Source organism: Camelus bactrianus, chromosome 1, assembly GCF_048773025.1.
Source record: "Camelus bactrianus isolate YW-2024 breed Bactrian camel chromosome 1, ASM4877302v1, whole genome shotgun sequence".
In the NCBI taxonomy this organism is placed as follows: domain Eukaryota; kingdom Metazoa; phylum Chordata; class Mammalia; order Artiodactyla; family Camelidae; genus Camelus; species Camelus bactrianus.
The window spans coordinates 132,704,014-132,718,337 of NC_133539.1; the positions used below are offsets into that span (position 1 = coordinate 132,704,014).

The 14,324-nt window shown below is 42.9% G+C and overlaps 1 long non-coding RNA gene across 6 annotated transcripts in view; it reads right to left on the reverse strand.

Annotated features, from left to right (window-relative positions):
* Positions 1-13,109, reverse strand: part of LOC141579028 (uncharacterized) — a 65,499-nt gene extending 52,390 nt beyond the window's left edge. Inside the window, exons 1-3 of one of the 6 annotated variants that reach the window (XR_012509937.1) lie at positions 12,923-13,109; positions 1,316-1,510; positions 255-541 (exon numbers count right to left, since the gene is read on the reverse strand). This is a non-coding gene — a long non-coding RNA (uncharacterized LOC141579028). Of the gene's footprint in view, positions 1-254; positions 542-1,315; positions 1,511-1,604; positions 2,145-3,385; positions 4,461-12,922 lie in introns of those variants that run through there. The other 5 variants (XR_012509947.1, XR_012509932.1, XR_012509929.1 and 2 more) reach the window with 5 other exon arrangements.
* Positions 13,110-14,324: the final 1,215 nt, after the last annotated feature.

Consider the following 14,324-nt stretch of genomic DNA (forward strand, 5'->3'; position numbering starts at 1 on the left):
ATACTTGATCTGAGAAAGGATGAAGTAAACCTAAATAGATTCTAAGAAAGCGTGTGGTTTATACAGGGTAAATAACCAGCCACTGTTTACTATCCTAACAGGAATCTGTAGGCATATTTCTTTTCTTTCTCTTTTTTCATTTTTATGGGCAGCTTTTAAAAACCAAACCAAACCAACAAAACCAAATCACTTATAATTCAACAGCAGGTTCTAAATCACCCCCAAGACAGCAGCTAAACTCGGTTTAGACTTACAGTGAGGCTCCTGGTGGTTGGATTGATGAATGTATCTCTATCCTGAATATAAAAGTCGTTCACGCAGCTCTTCTCAAATAGGGCAATGAAAAACTCTTGTTCCGGTTGTTGATACTTTCATCCACTTGGAGGACTTTCATAAAACAGCTGAAGGTATCAAAGGCTGAGGACACGGTTTTCAGATGATTGGGATTCAGAGGCAATTTTATGTACAGTATCTCAGCGTATGTACAGAGCACCTCCCACAGGGTGTGTACATTTGCAAATACAAGCTTGTCATCCAAAACCTATATTGGGAGAATGAAAACACAAACCAGGAAACTATTTTCACATTTTTAGTACACAGATTTTTCTTACATTCCTGGTAGTTAAAGCACTTGTGCAAACACACACAGATATGACACTGGTAAAAGTGAAGATATAATGAAAATAGATTTGCAAACCATCATACATTTTTGCCTTAAAGTTAATTTCTTTGTTGAAATTACTGAAAAGTTATTTAAAATCCTTACAATTCATTCATAAAATAACCAATGTTTTAGATGAAGAAAAGTAAACTTGTTAACTTTTAGTCCAAATTAGTAACTAAAAATAGAAACACGAAAAAATTCTTTGCAGGGGCATTGTAATGACAATTTTTTAAATTTCTTAAACCTAGGACTATTTACATATCTGTTCAATATAATGTTAAACAGCCATTAAAAGGGATTTAAAAGAATTATATTTATTAATATGGAATATATAATAAAAGGAAAAAGAAAAAAATGTGAAATAATAATTTTCATTTTTGGAAGGGAAAAATATCTACATTTGAACAAAAAAATGTTTAGAAGGATTTTAAGATTCTTTATGTATAACTAAGGTACAGATGATTTTTAATTCCACTGTTTTTAATTCCATTGGATTTTAATTCCAATGTTCTTTCATTTTCAATTTTGGGGGAAATTTTTATAATAAAAAAACTTTAAAATTGTTCTTGCATAAATACACTAATAGATATATTTATGACTACATTCTCTTGCTATTAAAAAAGATCTCCTAGCTTTGGATCTGAAACATACATTCCATAATGCAGATTCTGACTGACTCGCCTCCCAGTCCAGAGCGAAGGCACGGCTAGGGTGACATGTTTCAAATATCATTCCAGGGAACATGCAGGCTCCCAGCCAACGGCTGCAAAGGGACTGACACTGATCTGCTTGCTCCCAGCTGCAGACCATCACAGATGAGTTTAGATTCATAGGCTCAAGTTTTCTCTGTCAAAAGAAATCAGAAAATGTTAGACTTTTACTTTCACCACGGGAACAAGAAGTTGTTTGATTTTCTTTTATTAAAAAAAAAACAACAAACCAATTTGAACCTGAAGAAAAGACATTTGCTCAAAATACCACAGTAGCAATGAAGGTGCTCTGGCTGGCAGGGACTTGTTGGATTCCTGTGAGTGCTGGACTCCTCACATGGAATTCCCTTGGCACTCCAGAAGGCCTGTGGTTGTCCCCATGGGTTTGTGGCCATATGTGGTGCACAAAAGTCTCTGGCTTTGCCACAATTTCAAAGCCTTTTTTGGCTTATGAAAGGCTTTGCACTCAAATGGAGTTTTCTTGAGTCCACTCACTGATGTCATTCACCAGAGTTATAGTCCAGATCTGACATTCTAGACTCTTAAAATCTTGCAGACATTCAAATGGTTCAGGTTTGGATGTGTATTCACCTCTGCAGGCCTGGACCAAATTCCATAAAGCCACCCGGACAAGTTCAGCAAAATGCAAAGACATTTTTCTTTCTGCAAGACTGAAATGTCTGTGAAGCTATAAAAACTTCTGCATCTACAAAAATAGGGAACCAACTCATCAATAACATATCTATCAATAATGCATGGACATTTGAAAAAATACTGTATTTACTCCTATTAAATTCTATCTGGCTTTTGCCAAATTGTGTCCTAAACTGTAAGGAAAGTATATAAATGTAGAGAATTTTTGACCTTTTAAGAGAAAAAGGAACCCTCCTACTCGGTTGGTGGGAATGTAAATGTTGCAGCCACCATGGAGGACAGTATAGAGTTTCCTTAAAAAACTGAAAATATACTTCCGTGTGATCCAGCAATCCCATTCATGGGTATATGTCTGGAGAAAAATATAATTCAAAAAGACACATGCACCCCAGTGTTCACAGCAGCACTATTTACAATAGCCAACACACTGAAACAACCCAAATGTTCACTGGCAGATGACTGGATAAAGAAGTTGTGGTATATTATATATATATGTATATTTACATATATACACGCATATACACACACATATATACACATGAACACACACACACAATGGAATACTGCTCAGCCATTAAAAAATTAAATAATGTCTTTTGCAATAACATGGATGGACCTACAGGGTATTATGCTAAGTGAAATATGTCAGAGAAAGAAAAACAAATATTCTATTTATTAACTTATATGTATATCTAAAAAATAAAACAAATTAATTACTATAATAAAACAGAAATAGACTCACAGGTACACAGAACAGACTGGTGGTTACCAATGGGGAGAAGGAGGAGAGGGAGGCAGGAAGGGGGTAAGGGATTGAGAGGTAAAAAGTACTATGTATAAAATGGATAGGTTATAGGGCTGTATCATACAGCACAGGGAAATATAGCCATTATTTTATGGTGACATTAAATGGAATATAATATATAAAGATGTTGAGCCTCTGTGTTGTACACCTGAAAATAATATGATGGAAATCAACTACTCAATTATAAAATACTTAATCAAAGTTTTTTTCATATTATTTGCAATAAGTTAGAAGCCAGCACTGTCAATAGAAACATAGTGCAAGTCACAATTTTCCAGTAATCCCATTTAGACAATAAAAAGGAACAAGTGTACTTAATTCCAGGAATAATTATATTTATCCCAAAATATCCAATATACTATCATTTCAAAAGTGATTAACACTTTGAAAACTTTTAATAAATATTTTACATTATTATTGTTGTACGAAGTCTTGAAAATCTATTATGTATTTTCCACTTATAGAACATCTCAATTCACAATAGTCACATGTGGCTGGTGGCTACCATACTAGACAGAGCAGATTACACCATTCACACTTCTGATAAATTACCTGCTCTTATTTATTTAAAAAACTTCCAGAAAAGGCTTTAGATATTCCCTATATCTAACAAAGCAACCTTGACGGGTGAGGAATATCTTCATTATAAAGTGAAAAATAAAGGTAAGAGAGCCATGGTTACATGTAAGTTAATGTAACAATTCCTTCTTAATTCATTCAGGACTTTACAATCTTTCTTCATATTCCAAGGATTCACTGTCACTGTGCAATGTTTTTCACTATAATCATCTTTGGAATTGAGAGGCTTCTGATGACCCTGCTTTGTGCATCTGTACATAAAAGAAAATAACAAAACAGAGAAAAAGACCTTATTAAAGATAATTTAGGGGGGTATAGCTCAAGTGAAAGATCATATTCTTAGCATGCACAAGGGCCTGGGTTCAATCCCCAGAACTTCTTATAAAAATAAAATAAATAAAAACATAATTACCACCCCCTGCAAAAAATTAATTAATTACTTTAATTAAAATTTAAAAAAAGATAATTTAGAGAAGCCTTATCAGGCTACAAGAGCTACAATGAATGCCCCTCCCCCATTAATTTAGAAGAAGTTTCACAATATTTCCCAACATAAAGGCTAAAATATAATTCGGAACACTTCCTGATGGTCAGCATCATTTTAACAAAAATGTAGATAATTACTTCCCTGGTGTCAAAGCTCTGTCAGAGATGGGCACAGAAAATTTAGTAAAAATTATTTTGCAACTACCTTTGAAAGAAATGCTGAGAAATGATCTTTTCTGTTGGAAATTAGCCTGCTTTTATATTCTGCAGTAGGCATACGTGTTTACAAACCAGGCAGGAACTGGATCATATTTTACACATACTTTAGAAACTGATTTGAATTTTGCTCTCTACCTGCAAGGCTATTTCTTAGGTAATAACATAAGCTGGCCACTATACTAAATTTTGTTTCCCTGTTTGCTTAATCCTCACAACTCTGTAAGCTCCTATTATTACACCCATATAACAGACATAGAGCTTGAGACAGAAAATAATTTGGGTAACTTGGTAAATGGTGGAGCTGGGTAATATCGCAGCCAGTCTGACACTCAAGTCCATTCTTCTCACCAATGTCTGATACTGCTGCCTACATTCAGCAATGACTCCTGATTTCATATTTAAGTGTGTCATTTCTAAAAGTGCAAAGCTATATTAGTACTGCTGTGTAAATTATTCTTTTCAGATGTGATTGCCAAAAAAACAAAAACAAATAAAATCAGGGTGCCACTGAGGGGAGGGCGAACTGCATAAGGATGGACACAATGGGACTTTATGAGGACACAGTTGCACAACTCTAGAAATAGTTAAAATGGCTGACTTGTACAATTATAATATGTGAATTGTATGGCCTGTAAATTACACCTTAATACAGCTATTAAATTAAGAAACTGAGATACCAAATTAAGACTAAAACACATATATATATATCATACATAGTACAACAGGCAAATATCATTATTTACTGCACCATTTTCCTTCATGCAGCTTCCTTTCCTCACCTGTTAATGAAAGGATGATTCATTTTTAAAATAGCCTTTTAATTTATTCAGCAAATAATTTTTGACGGCCTACAATGTACCCAGGACTACTCTAGGCACTTGGAATAGATCAATAAACAAAACAAAAGTCCTGTCCTCACGGAGCTTGGTTGGAGTCTAGCTGGGGTGGGGGGTGGAGATGACAATACACACAACAGAGCAGCAGAGGAGGTGGCATGCTAGGAAAGAGGAACCATGGAAAAAAGTAAAAAGGGCAAAGTAAAGAGAGTTGAGGGTATAGGATGAGGGTGATGTTGTATTAAATACCAGAGCAGGGCACACTGTGAACTGAGGTTAGAATTAAGACTAGGAGGTGAGAAGTCCCAGGAGGACGGAATAACCATCACCAAGGCCAGCGTGACCTCGCATGTTCCAGAATGGGGGCACAGCTGGAGCTGCGGAGAAGGGTCAGTGCAGATCCTGTATGGCCTTGGAGGACATTGTAAGGACTGTGGCTTTTACCCGGAGTGAAATGGGGAGGCACTGCAGAAGGACGACACAATCTAACTTAGGTTTTCAAGGCTCACTTGACTGCGGGGTGAGAATAGTGCAAACGGGTCAGAGAAGAAAGGTGGGAAGCTACTGAGAAGGGCTATGCAGGAGGAGAGGACAGTGGCTCAGGGCAGGGAAGCAGCAGTGGAAGCAGGAGCCATGGTGAGAAGTGGCTGGGCTCTGGATATGTTTTAAAGGCAGTGTCAAACCAGATCTATTGACAGAATTTATGTGGTATGTCAGTGAAAGTCAGAATAACTCCAAGATTTTTGACCCAAGCAGCTGGAAGGATTAAGTTTCCACTAACTGAATGGGGGAGGCTGCATAAAGAACCAGTTTGGGGGGTAGGAGGACCAAGAGCTCAGTTTATACACATGTTGGTTTTAAGATATCAGAGTTCCAAGTGAAGATGCCAAATCAGCAGAATATTATAAGAGTCCAGAGTTTGAGAGAAAAAGTCTAACGGGAGACAGAACTGTGGGAATCATGGGTCACACAGGTGGTACAGGAAGACATGAAACCCAGGTACTCAAACATTAAGATACCCTGGCATTAACCATAGAAGTTATCCTTGAGGGCTTGCCTACTAGGTGAGGATATCAGTCCTATTTCCCGACCACCCGAGTTTTAAAAAGGAACTTACAAATGAATTCGTGCAAGACACTGCCTCCAGTGTGTGGGATCAGAGCTGTAGTCAGAGAATGGGATGGTGCACGCTACTCCCTATGGCACATTGTGTGTGTGTGTGTGTGTGTGTGTGTACGCATATTTGTGTGAGCAGGGGGATGAGTTACACCTGTCTTAAGAAAAAGAGGTAGAAATTCTAGAAGCCGAAAGATGAAAGAATATCCAGATCTGGTAGAGGGAACAGGGGAAACACTGTGTACTGTAAGACATATCCCCATAATGCCATTTCCCACCATTCTTTTATCAGGAACACAGTTGGAACCTGGGGAATTATGTAGATACGTGTGATGTACATAAATTTTCTGACTATGTAACACTAAATATCTACATATGTAGCAAGTTAATGATATTTATATCTCCTTCAAGTTTAATAACAAGTTCTCAACAGAAGGAAAATAAAATATTGAGGACTGGTAGAATTATCCTTGAAGGCCTTTCAATGCTCAGAATGGAAGCAAAAGCGGCTTCACCCCACAAAGTATGTCATTAAGAGTCAAGAATGTTTTTTATTTGCTTAAGAAATTGAGAGTTACAACTTCCTGCTTTAAAGAGTTAACTTTAAGACAGATACCATACTATAAACAACATCTATACTGGTGCTTTCTTAAAGCTATTTTTAGTTCCTGCTTGTTCTGATGTACTCCAGAAACTCTGCAAAGAAAACCTTCTATTCAAAGGCTTAAAGGAATAAAAAAAGAAATAACACCGCATTCTTTTAAGTGTTCTCTGTACTGAAAGTCATTTGCAAATGCAGCACTCTGCCACATATCTACATTTTTAACAATAAAGACTTTTGTGCAATTTTTCAATTGCTATGTGACTTTGCGTCAGTCTCTCACTCAGAAGCAGAATGGAGTACCAGAAAATGACACATCATGTCTAAAACTACAGATGTGGAATATGAACTTACACCAGGAAACAGCTAAGTGGGAGGGTAAGGTTTACCTTTTAAGTTACCGTAAGTGCAGTTACACTTTCTCCCTGCTTCCCCTGTGAAGTGAAGAACTAGTCTTTTCCAGGAAAGCTCTCATTCTGAGTACTGTTTTCTTTAAAATATTTGGAGATTCTTTTTTAAGGTTCTTTCACTTTTAAGTCTTTCCCCAACTCTACATCCCATAACAAGTGTTAAAATTATCCAATAGCCTATTGTTACAGAATATACTCTACAAAAGCTGAGGTTTCCCAGGGCTTGGATCCCACAACTCTGCTACCAGATAATCCTAAATCCTTCCTTCCATAACTGACTCTTCTACCAATTCCCAGCTGCGGGCAAATTCGGCTTCTCAGCCCAGTTAACTTTCTAACTCTGCCTACGAACACTCTACTGCCAGTAAGGGAAATCTAAGGGAGCCAACAAAGCCCCTAGTGAGGGTTGCCTCCTTCAAACAATCAAGAGGCCATCACCAAGCAAATATTTAAACCTACTGCAAAACTTCCGAAGACATCTTACAAACAATATAGTTTATATAGATTCATACTATTTGCTCTGGAATAGTGATTTCCAATGGAGGGAACAAAGGACCACATGACCCAAGCAATTATTTAAAACTGCACATAACTATCCCTCTTCACGTGAGGATTCAGGTAAGCCTGTCTTATAGGTCTAGGTGTAACAGAATGGCAGCACCCCTAGCAGTAGGGTGAAAAGCAGCGAGGTAGACTTTTAGTGAAAGGGAGTGATGTAATAGGACCCACCGCCCACTTACCTCCCACCACAGGACAATCATCTCAGATCGAGAACAAACACTTTGGGAAACAGAGGTTGTTTATGTTTTTATGGTATCTGGTGGAAATAATGCCCTGAGTCACGTGAAGTTGTGGCTGCAAAATTGAACAGGAGACCAGACATTTTCACATTCAGGACACAAATAATCAGCCCCCGAGTGGTCACCATATCTGCTCTCCCCTTTGCCTGTTCACCCCAAAATCTGCAGGACTCTCCTTCTTGCAGTGACACCCACCATTTCTCACAAATTCCTGCCAAGTTCACGTCAGCAGCTGGTGGTGTCAAAGTCAACATTTGTACTGCTCTGAAGTCTCTCCATTACTTTATATCCTTCTATTTTCTCTGTTGTCTTCCTAGCTACCCTTGCATTCAGAAGCTGGTTAACGCACTAACATTGACTCTGTAATCAGTCCAGGATATAGGAAGCAGAGATTCAACTGTAACCAGTCCCAGAATACTTGTCATGCCACTCTAGTGTCCCAACAAAATACTCTGGCATCCCTCATCTCACCCAAAGAACCACTGAATTACTTAGAGGTTGTAAAAGTAGAGGGTTTCTCTACTGGGAAACACTGGCTTGTGGTAGAGTCTTGATTTCAGTTTTTGCAACTAGTTACAGGCAAAAAGACATGGTCCACAAATTTTATTCAAGCGTTTGGAATTTAAACTTTTATTAGATACAGAGCCGGCGGACTAACCGTAATCTATGAACATATGGTCATATTATAAAATAATGTCCATGTCTGCCTTACAGCCATGTAAGAACTTGAATTACACCTGCATCCTGTAGGCCTTTAGAATTGGATGTGAAGCATCCTGTGTTAAAAACCTCCTATCCAGTCCCAGAACACCTTAAAGACAACATCACATTAATGCCACTGAATACATTAGTATAGAACTTGTATGGTTAAATTACATCTCCAATTTCCCAGAGCTGGAAAGCAGATGCCTAGAAAGGCTGGAAAAGCCCAACTACCAAAACAGCTCAAAAGTTGAAGCAGACTCCTGCACCTCCCAGGGCGGAAGGCGGAGGGTGGAGGGGGCATTGCCAACCACACTGTCCTCCCCCAGGACGTGGCATGTGGGGAAGCAGGCAGGAGTGGGTGGCTGGGACTCAGAGGTGGAGAGGTGATGAAAGCAGGAGTGGAACTGCTCTGGTCCTAGAACAACAGAGCTGTAAAAAGCTCGGCTTCAGTTCAACCCGCTTTGTCTCCCACTTCCCCTCCCACCTAAGTGACAAACAGAGCACAGTCAGGCACTTTCTGCCCATGACGGTGACTACTAGCAGGAAAGGGACCAGGATAAAAGCATGTCCTACAAAAGATCAGACTGATTTTAAAGACTGTGTTATAATCAATGAACAGCAGTGTCAGAGAGGGACACTTGTGAGGTGCTCAAATAGGGAGGAAGAGGCTGAGGATCCATTTCCAGCACTTCCATGTCTTTTATCACTCCTATTTCTGACCTTTCCTTTGCCACGTTTTGTAGCACTGCCATCACTGGCAGGTAAAGGGGCAGCAATGAGACTTGGCCGTTTGGCTGATGGGGCTACATTTCCCAGCACTGGAATGAAAAGGCACTGGAAGAGGAGCAGCTGGAAGATGTGAACCGCGGTCCTGGCCTGTGCCAAACACTAACCAGGTGACCCTGGTTTAGGCTGTTAGCCTCTCTGGGCTTCCAGCTGTTTACTTATAAAAGAAGGTTTTGTCATTGCACAAATATATCCAATATGAAATGTAACGTGAAAGTCAAACATAATGTCAACTCACCTGCTTGCCTCAGGGAACAGTAAAAGCACTGAACACTATGTGAATGTAAACACAGAGTTAAGAAAACTGTTGAGGTAAAGCGCTAAACTGAACATGGAGATAAAGTTTTATGGATTTTCTTGGCTTTCTTTTTTAATTGCAACACTGAATTAATAGTTATTAGCTATACTCCAAACCACCACCCCTGCGAATAAAGTAGGTTAGCACTGCCTGGATGCCTGCTATTGCCCGATGCTAAGCAGGGTGAAGGTATAAAGGAGGCTGAACAAGGGAGTCTTCTCCAGTTACCAGCTAAGTGAGGAGACACATTGGAAACCAACCGGCAATGGTACCAAGTCAGTACTCAAAGACTAGATTACAGGCTACCGATCATGAACAGTGCAGAAATACAAAGAGGAGCTAGAAGTATTTGGAGTAAATAGGGAAGAATCAATGAAGGGGATGGGGCTCCAACTAGTTCTCAGGGCAATTCTAAGCTGTTTTAACTGAGGACTGGATAGGAAAAGACTGGTGACTCCTGGATTTTAATAAGGCACAGGTTACCCTAGGAGGCTAAGTCACATAATGATTGGAACAAATAAGGTAAGGCCAAAGTGATTAAGGGTCGAGACTACCTGGCTGAGATCTGGTTGTGGTAAGTCTTTGACTTGACTCTAGATGTTGGAGGGTCAAAACTGAAGGTTGACTGAAAGGAGGGGAGAGAATATCCAAGAATTCAGCAGAAGGAAAAATTCTTGTATCAGGGATGAACGCTCTTCATCAGAGTATCAGCAATCAGAATAGACATTTGAAACCAAAAACATACAGTTCCAGAAGCCAAGAATATGTGGAGGGTGGTGAGAGAAATATAAATCAAAGACCATTCCAAGCCTTTGGGTATTCAAGACTAGAAGAATGATTATGCCACTGAATAAATGGATACGCTGCAAGAAAAATGATTATGAAATCAGCTTTAGACATGTTGAATCTGACATATGAGCTAAGAGTAGGTGTTCTCTAAGAAGCTCAAAATTCAAAACTGAAGCACAGATCTAGAGTACAGGCTTAAGATGCAGATGGACAAGACATGATAAATCTCCTAAAAGAAAACATACGCAAAACATTATCTGACATAAATCTTAGCAACGTTCTCCTAGGGCAATCTACCCAGGCAATGGAAATAAGAGAAAAAAACAAAAGGGACGTAATTAAACTCATAAATTTCTTCACAGCATAGGCAACCATAAGTAAAACAAAAGGAAACAACAACCTACGAATGGGAGAAAATATTTGCAAATGATACGACTAACAAAAAAGCCTTAATTTTCAGAATATATAAACAGCTCATACAACTTAAAAACAAAAAAAAAAACAACTCAATCCAAACATAGGCAGAAGACCTAAACAAGCATTTCTCCAATGAAGACACAAATGGCCAATAGGCACATGAAAAAATGCTCGATATCACTAACAAACAGAGAGATTCATATCAAAACTACAATGAGATATCAGCTCACACCAGTCAGAATGGCCATCGCTCAGAAGTTCATGAATGATAAATGCTAGAGAGGCTGTAGAGGGAAGGGTACCCTCTTACACTGCTGGTGGGAATCCAGTTTGGTGTAGTCATTATGGAAAGCATGGAAATCCCTCAAAAAACTAAAAGTATACTTACCCTATGACCCAGAAATCCCACATCTGGGTATATAACTGGAAAGAACTCCAATGTGAAAAGATACCTGCACCCCAGTGTTCATAGCATCACTGTATACAGTAGCCGAGACATGGAGGCAAGCTAAATGTAGCAACAGATGACTGGATAAAGAAGTTGTGGCATATTTATAGACTGGAATATTACTCTACCATGAATAGGACAAAATAAAACCATTTGCAGCAACATGGGTGGAGCTAGAGATCGTCATTCTAAGTGAAAGCAGCCAGAAACAGAAAAATACCAAATGATATCACTCATATGTGCAATCTAAAAAAATAGAGAAAAAGACACTGTGAACTCATCTACAAAACAGAAACAGACTTGCAGACTTAGTCAACAATCTTAAGGTTACCAGGGAAAGGGGATGGCAAGGGATATATTTGGGAGTTTGAGATTTACAGATGTTAGCCACTATATATAAAAATAGATTTTAAATAAAGTTTCTTCTGTATAGCAGAGAAACCTATGTTCATTATCCAGCAATAACCTATAATGAAAAAGCCTATACAGCCACCAACTGAGGAAGCAAGAGAAGAAAGGAGAGTTAGTTATGCTGGGCTAGAGCCCACTTCCAAAATCATTGTCAGCCACTGAGGCTGCCCCGAGGGCACTGAGCACTCCTCCCAGGGACAGAATGACATGACATGCGTCCTGTGAACCTGGGGCAGCAGAGGCCGTCCACAGATCTGGCCCTGGGGGAGATGGGAGCAAGTCCACCTGATCCCCTTGGGGCAGCACCCCTCCCCGCAAACCCCGCCTCCTTACTGCACCGCTCCTGCCTCTCAGGAACCCACTGACTTGAAAACAAGTGATCCACGAACCTGGGGCAGCGGCAGGGAGATGGGCAGCGACCTGGCAGGCTGGTCGACTTGCCCCCTTCTCTCCCACGGCCTGTCCAGGGCTCGGCTTTTGCTGCTCCAGGCACGGTCCGCAGGTCAGCCTGCTTCTGGAAGGAGGGCACGGTGTGGTCGAAGGCAGTGGCGGGTTATGGGGTCTGCCCATGAGAGCCCGTGGATTGGCTTCAAACTCCCCAGCGCATGGCCTGAGATTGGCCTCTGCTGCCCCAGATTCGTGGATCTCAGGTTACAGGCCAGCCTGCTCCTGGAAGGCAGGTGCTGTGCTGTCAGGGAATGGCGGCGGCTGCGATGGCGGGACTGGGGCTGCCCTGTGAAAGCGCGGGGTTTGCGACCATTTCCCGCTGTTGCTGCAGCCATCCCAGCACACTGATCACACTGCGCCCACCTCCCAGGGGCAGCCTGACCTGTAACCTGAGTCACAAGAACCTGGGGATTTAGAGGCCGCCCCCAAGGTCAGGCCGCGGGGAAGATGGGAGCAAATCCAGGGGCTCTCATGGGGCAGCCCCCATTGCATCCGAGGCCCCGCGACCGCACCGCACCCGCCTCCCGGGAGCAGGTCATGGTCTGAGGGCCAGTCAGAGATGCTTCGGAGCCGTCCGGTGCCCTCCCACCTCCCGGGGCAGTACCTGCTCTCCTAAACCCGGGTATAAGCGGCGGCAAAAACGCGGTGTTCAGGAACTACTAATAGCGGGGTTACCACTAACCACAGCGGCGGCTGGGAACCGCCTCAGGTTCCTAACCGGATGCGCGGCCGTGACCTCACCTCCGCACCCCTCCCTGTGCGCCTCCTCAGTCGCACAGCACAGGCGTCACCCGCCGGCTTCGAGCAGCACGCCCCCACCAGCGCCCCCTTAACTGCCCGGGAGCGGCAGCCAAACCAAGGGCAAGCGGCGGCCCAGACCCCAGGCCGTGTTCCTCTTCCAGGAGCTGGTCCAGGAGCAACCGGCTGCCTCCAGCTTCCACTCGTTCTGGGCGGGTTCCGGCGTCCGCGCATCTGTCCGTCAGCGCGTGCGCGCCCCTCCTCCTCCTCCCTCCTGCAGCGCAAACTGCTCGGGTGGGTCTCCTGCTTTACCAGACCTGGCCACTGGGGCCGGGAGGAGCCAGGTGGTGCCCCTCCTGCTCGTCCCGCCGGGTCTCCATCCCCAGAGCCTTCACCCCGCCACCGACTGGGTCCTGGCACTGAACTAGAACCACGACTTCCCTGGGCCAGGCCACACCCCACCAGCCCCACTTCCCCTGCTCACCTTCCCCTCCCTGTTACTACCCTCCCACCCCTGGCCAGGCCCAGTCTCCCACCAGACCTTAAAGACAGGGCTTCTTCTCCTCACACCGAGGTCTGTGCCCTGACACTCCGTCCTGCTTGGTCCTAACCTATGGCCCCTACAAACTCATGCCTCACCAAAGGACCCCCAAAATCCTGAAACTATACTCCTCACCTCTCAGCCAGGTCAGTTCCAATCTGAGCGGCCCCACACTCCTCAACCTATACCCCCTCACCATGGGATCCCCTTCACTCTGAGTGCACCCCTACCCTAAGCTCACTCCCTCACCCCTAACCCTGTGGTTGGGGTGGGGAAATCTGAGCTCCAGTAATGATGACTACTGCCACCAGCGGGGGATCCAGCCTAGTGTGCACCTTCATAGTTAGTGTCTGAGGCTACAGGGTGAGGCAGGCTGGGCTGAAAGAGGTTCCAATTCCCGCCCTGGCACCCTGATCCCCGCACCCTGTGTCTCATCTGACCCGATGGGTCAGGGTGATCCCAGGCTGCCAGCCAATGGCCTGTGGGCCTTGGGTGGTTGATGGTCCTGATGGTGATCTGGACCCCTAGGGCGGAGGCACGCGGACCTTTGGGGTGGGGGAGTTCAGAGGGTGCACTTGAGCCCAGGGGTAGACAGCAGATGGTGGGCTGTGTGCATGGGGCTGTGTGCGTGGCCTGGCCTCAGCCCAGGTGGGTGCAGGTATCTTGTTCATTCACACCAGGCCAGAAGGAAGAGGGACGGGAGCTTTCAAAGCATCAATTTTAGGAAGCCAAGGCTGGAGAGAAAAGTAGGAATGTGCACTGTCCAGGCCACCATGGATCCCGCCGTGACGCTGGTCCCTTGCATCAGGGGAGACTGGCAGTTAACTGGCCAATGAGACATCCCCTGCTGTGGTATAGTTTACA